Source organism: Podarcis bocagei (assembly GCF_964188305.1).
Source record: "Podarcis bocagei genome assembly, chromosome: 14".
In the NCBI taxonomy this organism is placed as follows: Eukaryota; Metazoa; Chordata; class Lepidosauria; order Squamata; family Lacertidae; genus Podarcis; species Podarcis bocagei.
The window spans coordinates 24,021,959-24,031,187 of record NC_138139.1 but is presented as its reverse complement, the minus strand read 5'-3'; positions in this window follow the sequence as shown (position 1 = coordinate 24,031,187).

Sequence of the window (9,229 nt, the reverse complement as noted above, 5' to 3'; positions counted from 1 at the left end):
GACACTACTCATTGTGCTGCCTATTCAAGTTTGTTGCTTCATGGACATTTTGACCAGAAGACAGAAAACTACAACCATTAAATGGAAATGTGCGTGCCACACACACACACACACACACACACACACACACACACACACGAGAAGGGCTGTAGCTCAGTGGCAGAACATCTGCTATACATATAGAAGGTCTCAGATTCAATTCCCAACATCTCCAGGTAAGTCTGAAACTTTGAATTGTCACTGCCAGTCAAGGTGGGCAGTACTGAGCTTTTTGCCTCCAGACCATGGAATTCTTCTTCTTCTTCTTCTTCTTCTTCTTCTTCTTCTTCTTCTTCTTCTTCGTATACCACCCTTCATCTGAAGATCCCAGGGCAGTTCACAACAGAAAAATGCAAAATGAGAACACAAAATACATTAAAAAACCAATACCCCACCCACCACATAGAATGCTAATCAGCCAAATGCCTGGTTGAAGAGAAACATTTTTGCCTGGTGCCTAAAGATATGTAATGAGTTGAGCCTCCTGTGGGGAGAGCATTCCACAAACAGTGAGCCACTCCAGAAAAGGCCTGTTCTCATGTTGCCACCAACAGACCACTCATGGAGGAAGCAAATGAAAAACTGTTGTGTGAGCAGGGCAGTCCCTCTCCCTACCTGGCCGATCCACTGGCAACGCCTCCCCAGGCGGAATTGGGCGATTGGCTGAGGTAGGTGGAGACCTCCAGGTATCCAGCCTGGGGAGGGCAAAGCCAGCCCGTACTACTGGGAGCCGCACTGGGATCCTGGGGGCTGTGCATGACCACACAAAAGGCGCCCCCCATTTGATGTGGGGAGCAGTCATTCCACAAACAGGGAGCCACTCCAGAAAAGGCCTGTTCTCATGTTCCCACCTACAGATCACTCATGGAAGAAGCAAATGAAAAAAGGCCTCAGATTGTAGGGTCTGTGTCTGCTCATATGGGGAGAGGTGGTCCTTGAGGTATTGCAGTCCTGAGAAGTTTAGAGCTTTATAGGTCAAAAACAGCACTTTGAATAGGTCCCAGAAACTAGCTGGCAGCCAGTGTAGTCGAGCCAGGATCAATGTAATATGCTGAAACTATCTTGCCCCAGTGAGCAACCCAACTGCTGAATTCTGTACCAGCTGAAATGTTTGAACTGTCTTCGGAGGCAGTCCTACACGTAATGTATTGCAGTAATATAGCCTAGAGGTTACCAGAACATAGACAACCTAAGTTAGGCTAACCCTCCCAAGATAGGGGTTCAGCTGGGCCACCAGCTGAAACTGATGAAAGGATCTGCACCACTGAGGCCCCCAGGGTCCAAGCAACAGCAATGGATTCAGAAGTGCCCCCAAGCTCATACCCACTCCTTCAGAGGGAATGTAATCCCATCAAGAGCAGGTAACTTCCCATCCATCCAGTCTATGGAACCACCCATTAATAGTGCCTCAGTCTTATCCAGACTGAGCTTCAGTTTGCTGGCTCTCATCCAGTCCAGGTAAGATCCTGGTGGATGCAAGTGATTTCCCCCCCTCAAATCGCTTTGCAAGCAAGTCACAGCGAGTTACCATCAGTTCTACTGCTCCCTTCAGACAATACTGTAAGGGGCCCTGCACTTTCTGGGAAAAGTGATGACCTAAAATGAGAATATATGTGTGTGTTTGAGACATTCCTATTTTCAAAAACCAGGGCATATTGATAAAACTAGAGAAATTTACAGCAACAGACAATACATTCTTTTATCAAAACTCTCTGGAATGAGAGGACAGAGGAGACAATGGAGGAAAATCCTTTCATCCATAGGTAGATAGCTTTCTATCCAAAGCACCCTCAGGATAGCACCCAAAGAACACTTTTAAAATCATTTAAATGAGTTGTACACAGATAAGTGGGGTTCGATCTATCCACTAAACATTTTGCTAAGCAGGGATCACCCTTGAACCATAAAACAGAGCCTAATACATCAAAACCCTTTGCATCTAGGAGTCGGCGACCGACGTGATGATGGACCTGGTTCTCTAACCTCAAGGTGTAATTTTTTCATTAAAAAATCCTGACTCTGTCTTTTGAGCTTCCCATTACTGTAAAGACATTAGCTCCTGAACTTAATTAATAAAATCAATCACAATTTATCCTTTCATTGTTCACAGAGCCAACATACATATTTTTCTTGAGAGTTTTCCTGTAATTTTGACATTAATGGACACTGAAAATGGGCCAGTGATTTAGAGCAGATCAAATACAGTAGCCCTTGCTTAGGTATATAATAAAGTTGTCTGCCCAAAGAGGAGACCAGGGTGACCAATTTAAGGACAAAGTTCTGAGAGCTTATCTTTGTGATCAAAGTGCACTGACACCAGTTAGAACTGGTCTTATTTCCACCAGCTGTCCATCAGATGTGGGCTTTTTGGTAGAGCTTTAGCATGAGAAGATTGGAGATTACCTGCAGAATGAGGAACCACTAGATCTCAAAAGGACCCTCAGGTGAGTTTGGGAGAGGAATCTGTGCCTTGAAACAGAAAGATCACACTCCAATCTCATGTGCATGTCTGATTCCTCACACAATATGTCATATTCCTGTTACACCTGTGCTTCTGCCCTGTAAGGTTCTCTTCATAATGTCCTCTAGATATTTTGGACTACAACTCCCATTATCCCCAGCAAGCATGGCTGATGGTTGGGGTAGAGTTGCAGATTAAAATATCTGGAGAAGACTGATCTAGGCCTATAGTGGTGCTCTCAAATGTTGGAAAATAGGTCCCTGTGCATTATGGGGGCCACAGTGATGTTCTATGAAACTCTCTCACACAGTCCAACCATTTTGCCTCTGGCTCCACCCTCCACTGGCAGGTGGCCCCTGGAAAGGTGCTCGGAAGATAATGTGGCCCTCAGTTCAAACATGGTTCCCCATCCCTGCTATAGGTTTTTGGAGAGCTGATGGTCAAAAGAAGAGCCTGCTGGATCAGGCCAATGGTCCACCTAGTCCAGCATCCTCTTCTCATGATGGTTGCACAGAAAACCCCCAAGCAAGACCCAAACATAAGAGCACGTTAGTCATAGTAGACAATATTGAGCTAGGTAGACCTTGGACATCATAGAAGGTGGCTTCATATATGTGTGCCAGCCCTTGTAAAATCTGGGCTGATGGATTTTGACCATCTCATCTGAAGCTCAACATTTATTTCAAAGGAAGACACTCCTTGGTGATCATTTCCCCGAAAGACTTTTCCTTTCCTTCTTTCCTGTAGAACTATTGTTTGCATTGGTCCCCTCCCCCTCCCGCAACACAAATGCAAGTGCTTTGTCACTGTTCTCCATCGCCCCCACCCTCCCATATAACATTGATGGATTTCATGTTGAATGGGTATTGGGTTTTAGTTAAACATGACAGAAGGAGAGATTTATGGGTAGCGGCCCGAGAGGTTGTTGGAAAGGGCTTGCTAAGTGCTCCAGCAAACAGCTGTGTGCCTGCCATGTTCCTGCGTGGCCAGGGGAGCCGTCAGCTCCACATAAACATCCCGCCATCATTATGGCTGCTCTCCTCGAGTGCTAACGACGATATAAGGTTTCTTTCTTTGGCGTTTCAAAGTAAACAGCATTCAAGGAGCAGGCTCATGTCAGGAATGCTGGGGCTAATGAGGACAAGTTATATTCTAATCAGGTTTCTCCATTATTAATTCTCAGTTATCCCTCGCTCTCCTCTCCTCTCCCTGCACCCCACTCCTCTGCTTCGGCAATCTCCCTGCTTTGTGTCCAATGGAAAGTTGCAAAAGGGAGGCAGGGTGGAGTAGGCACCCCTCTCGACACTTGTTATTCACATTAAGGGGTCTTTTCTCCACTTATTGTGGGCCTAGGTGTTAAACAGTTTAAATTCCACCCTCTTTCACTCTTGCTGCATGAATGGAATAGAGTGCAACAACCAGCCGGTGGAGAGAGAAGGGGGAGAGGAATCTTGATTGTTTAATCACATTATACAGCTTCTTTTGACAGTCTGAATGTTTCAGTTACTTGTGTGGGAAATCAACAACGATTCCAAAGTGTAACTGATAAGGAGGGGGAGGTACCCTATAATTCCCCCCCCAAAAAATAATCCTCATGAAAATCCATGCATCAATTTAGTATGCATTTCTCCTTTTAAAAAAAACCACATATATGCAGTTTTCTCTCATTTATACATTTCTGCAAAGTGGCTTCTGCTAATATAATGCAATTTAATATGCTATTTTCACTATCTTCATTTTTAATGCACACTTTCCCCTAACATATGCATTTTTGTTGAAAAAAGTTCATCATAGAATTTGGGTGAGAATTTCAATCATTTTATTTTCTAAGTTTATAGATATCTGATTGATTGACTTTTTTAAAACTGAAAGCTAAGAGGCCAGGCCCCCTGCTGGAAGGGGGAGATGGATGTGAAGATGAATTAGGAATAGTTCAAAGTTCTACCCCCCCAATCCATCTTTTGTTCACCCCAAAATTGTAGGAATTGGTTTTTGAACAAGCTCAGTTAACTTAGTTCAGCCAAAATAGTTCCTTCTAAGTGCTACAACAAACACAAAAGCAAAGGGTATGCTACCTCTAAGAACAGCGTTATGCAAAATACAAAATATGACTCATCTCCTGCCACTGAAATGTGTTCACAACTTGAGGTAACCCCTCTAGTTCATTCATAAGAAATGGGAGGGATAATGCATGCAAGTATTTATTACACTAAATTCTTATTATCCATAATGTTCTTATGTAAAGCTAATTGTATTTGCAGGGCTGGTGTCAGGATTTGGCAAGTGAAGGTCCAAACCCCAGGAGGGGTTCTAGTCACAAGAGCCCATGGGCCTACTGTAATGAGAAGTAGATGCAGTGAGAGATATGGCCTTGTGGAAGGTGTCTTGCCCAAGGGCCCACCAAAATCTGCAACAAACAATGTGTGTTTCTAACTTACTGGTGAACAGTTCCGAAGCACCTTCTTCCTGAAAGCTGGATGTTGAATTGGACAAAGAACAATATACCACTCAGCTATGATATAGTTTTCTAAGAGCAATGTACAGCTACAATCCAAAGGGAAAGGACTCAAAACAACAGTGTTAGCGCTTAGAAATAGCTGCATAACCTCAGGTTAGTTTTGACCCCCTCTGAACCTGCTCAGCTTCCAAGGTCAATTAAGGCAGCTAAATGTTGTATTGATGGTTCTGGAAATTGTTTCAGCTACAAAAGCTGATCGATGGATCCACAAGCTATAACTAAATTTGGAAAGATCCCTTTCTTTCACAGAACAGCAAACCAGCTATGATTTGTGGGCTCTCATTCAGCAGCTGCAGGGTTTTAAATCACCCTTGACCAACTACAGTTCTTGGAGCCATCAATGGGACTCATATCTCAGTACTCTTGAGTTTGGAAATTTGAGAATGATGGCCCTTGTATGATAACTTGCATTCTTTTTTTTGGTGATTCTGTTGCCAAGTGCGTGTGTTCCTGATAAAGCTGGATTGCTTACTTTCTTATTTAATTTATTTATAAATAACATCAGGGAGGTGTACAGCAGCATGAGAAAAACCTTTAAAACAAATACAGAACGATCCTCAAAATGACTGGCTAATCAAGAAAATGTTGAACTGCATAGGCCTGCAAGCAGAAAAAGTCTTCAAGCAATAGCATGTCTGGATAGCTCAGTTGGTTAGAGTGTGTTGCTGATAATGCCAAGGTTGCAGGTTCGATCCCCATATGGGATAGCTGCGTTGCAGAAGGTTGGATAGATGTTCCTCCAACTCTATAATTCTATGATTCTATGTCTGAAAGTCAAAAGTGAAGATGTCTGCCCAAGATCCCTGCTGGAAGAGTGTTCCACATCACGGCAACAGAAAGGGGAGTAATTTTTTGTTTTGTTTTGCTTTTTTACACTAGCAGAAGAAGATTCCCTGCCCCAGCATGCACACCCCATGCTTTTCCCAAATCTGCTCCAGAGGGTTAGGAGACAGCAAGAATAATGGGCAGAGTAGAGAGGGAGAATGTTCCATGACATCCTGATACTTGTGGAATATTCACCCACACTCTTCTGGGTGGTCTCTTTTATCAGGCTGTGATATAAAAACCCAGGCTATGGTTAAGTCTACTTCTGGATAATGTTTTGACCATTCCGTTAATTCAATTTTGTTCTATTTCTGCATTGATCTGCACAATATTTTTTTAAAAAACCCTCTAAAAATATTTAAGATAATGAAGGCTAAAATGTCTGCTTGTTCTTTGGCATCACAATCCTCCTGTGGTTTCTTTCTTTCTTTTTTAATGTCACTCTAATATTTCTAACTCCTCAGTATGGATTCCCTAACCTTCTTGATCTGGACATCAAATATACTCTGATGATTTTCCGTGTCGTTAAAGTATCTTCCTGCATATAGGACCTTTCAGACAGTGCATATGTCTGGGTGCTCTAGCAGAGCCTTAATAGCCACTAAATGCATCTATTTCCTTTTCCTATAAAGGAGACTCTGCATATCTCCTGAATTTTGCAAGAAGAAAAACAGATTCCATTCCCTTGATATGAAGAAGCAATGCTAAATCACCCTAAAAAAAAATTCTGCTCAAGCTCCTTACAGCTGTACGTTAGTACTTTTTTATATGCAATTTTACTTCATTTAGTCTTTAAGGTTGTGCCTGAGGTTAGTTTAAAAGGTTAGTTAAATGTTAATGGATGTTAATGCTGCAATTAAATTGTTAAATCAATTGAAAACCGTGGCTCCGTCTCTATCAGTGTTACTCCCAGCCCGACTTGCACTGGCGTAGAAATTAAAAGCTGTAAATCTAGTGAAGTCTAATTAGAGACCAAATTTCTCATTTATCTTATTTTCACAGGATTGTAAGCACTGATAGATAATCAACGAAGGGCTAAAACTTTTTAACATTAAAAAACTATTTTATCTATTTCAGGACTCAGGTGACTGATTATGATTCAGATCCAATTACTGTAAAAGGTCATATGTGAAATGAAGTTCTTACTGGCACTCCAAGTTTTTATGCCATAAGTTTGCATACAACTCGGCAGTATCTTCATCCCCCAAAGCAAGTGTAAATATATGATACAAAAACGGTAAACATGGAATCATTAACACACCCACTTCCTCCCCCAGCCTAAAAAGGTAACTAAGAAAGCGAACTGTGTATTGGATGCATCTGGGGCCCAGTTCATTCAGCTGCTTAAGCATGTTGTTTTGCTGGGGAATGTGAGCAATCCCCATGCTGCTACTGTGTTTAGTAAATGTTGGGCACCAATTTGAATAAAGGATTTAGTAATTTACCTGCTTTATCTCTCTCTGTCCTTCTTTCCCATTTTATGCACGGTGAGAATCACACGCAACACAGGACTCTGCTTTATACCAAGTCAGACCATTGGTCCATCATGCTCAGCATTGTTTACAGCACTTGTCTTCTGTCGTTGGGCCAGGATCCACCCCCAGGTCATGGCTGGATCTAAGGTGGGTTGCAACAACAGCTCTACCACTATATCGTACCTACGGGACCGCCTCTCCTGGTATGTCCCACAGAGGAACTTACAGTCTTCAAACAAAAACATCCTGAAGGTCCCAGGCCACAGAGAGGTCAGGCTGGCCTCAACTAGAGCCAGGGCTTTTTCGGCTGTGGCTCCAATCTGGTGGAACACTCTGTCACAAGAGGCTAGGGCCCTGCGGGACTTGACATCTTTCCGCAGGGCCTGCAAGACAGAGCTGCTCCACCAGGCCTTTGGCCAGGGCACAGCCTGACCTCCTCCTTTGGCAATCCTCACAGAACTCTAGCCCAATGGTTGCCATCAATTTGAGTTGAATTAATTTTATAATGAAATGATTTTAGAATGTTGTACTATTTTATTGTTGTTAGCCGCCCTGAGCCCGGCTTCAGCTGGGGAGGGCAGGATATAAATAAAAATTATTATTATTATTATTATTATTATTATTATTATTATTATTATTATTATTATTATCATCAGTATGCGGTAAACAAGAAACAGGTCCCCAAATGCCTGGTTTGTGAAAATGCATGAAGAAGTTGAAGACTACTGGTCTACAATGTCTGGTAGAAGTCCTACCCAGAAATGGTAAGGACCTTCTGCATGCAAACCAAATGATCTATCACTTAGACATAGCCCTTCCCGAAAGGCAGGTTTTGAATAAACATTCACAACTTTATTTAAGTAGAATATGAAGAAAGACAGCGCAACAATATGTATAGATTTAACATGCAGAAGATATCAAGTAATGTAATAAACCAGAAAGGGAAGATGAGGGAAGTCAGTAGGAGGGTGGGGATTGTAAAATATAAAATTTGGATAACTGTATTTGCAGCTTGTTACAACAAAGAAACCCATTAATGATGATGATGATAATGATAATAATAATAATAATAATAATAATAATAATAATAATAATAATAATAATAATAATACATAACCCTTCCCCATGGCAGCGACTCTCTTACTTGTATATACCAGAGATTGAAACTGGGACATTTTATATGCAAAGCATCTGCTCGGCCAGTAGGCTATGGACTCTCCCCAAGCAAATGGCCCACTTGGATATAAACAAAGGCAGAAGGGAAATGTTGTGGAACATGGCATGTATGTGGTCCAAAGCAGTCCTAGGAGTTGCTTAAACTTTGGTTAGCAAGAGACCAGAAGGGAGAAGGACCCCAACTACTGACAGGCGGTGCAATAATGGAGAGGACCTCTTTTGGAAAGCAACTGGATAGCAAGCTGAGCCCTGACAGTTCCACCAAACAGATGCTATTCTACTGACCTATGGCTTTTCCACAAGGGCACACCCATTGGAAGAAGCCCAGGAGTACCTTCAAGGGGACCATAAGCGAGGCAGCTCAGGACACCTGTAAATGTGGGGAGGAGACAATGATGTGATGTGTGTTTCTGTCACACATCATGGCAGTGATAGGAAGTTGCTCCAGATCCCTCTCCCTCAATGAAGTACACCTTGAGAGTTCCCTACCACACAGCACCTGACACTAATTTATTTATTTACTGCATAAATTTATGCCCACATAGAGATAGGCAAATCTGCCACAGAGGTACAATTCCCAGAGCTTCCTGAGAAGAGGGATTGATTAGTAAACCACGTTAAGTATTGTAGCTGTAGGAGGGGGAATAGAGGCATTGTAACAACTCCCAGCGCCTTTAACAAACTACAGCTCCCAGAGATCTGTGGGTGAGGGGAGCCATGACTATTTAAAGTGGT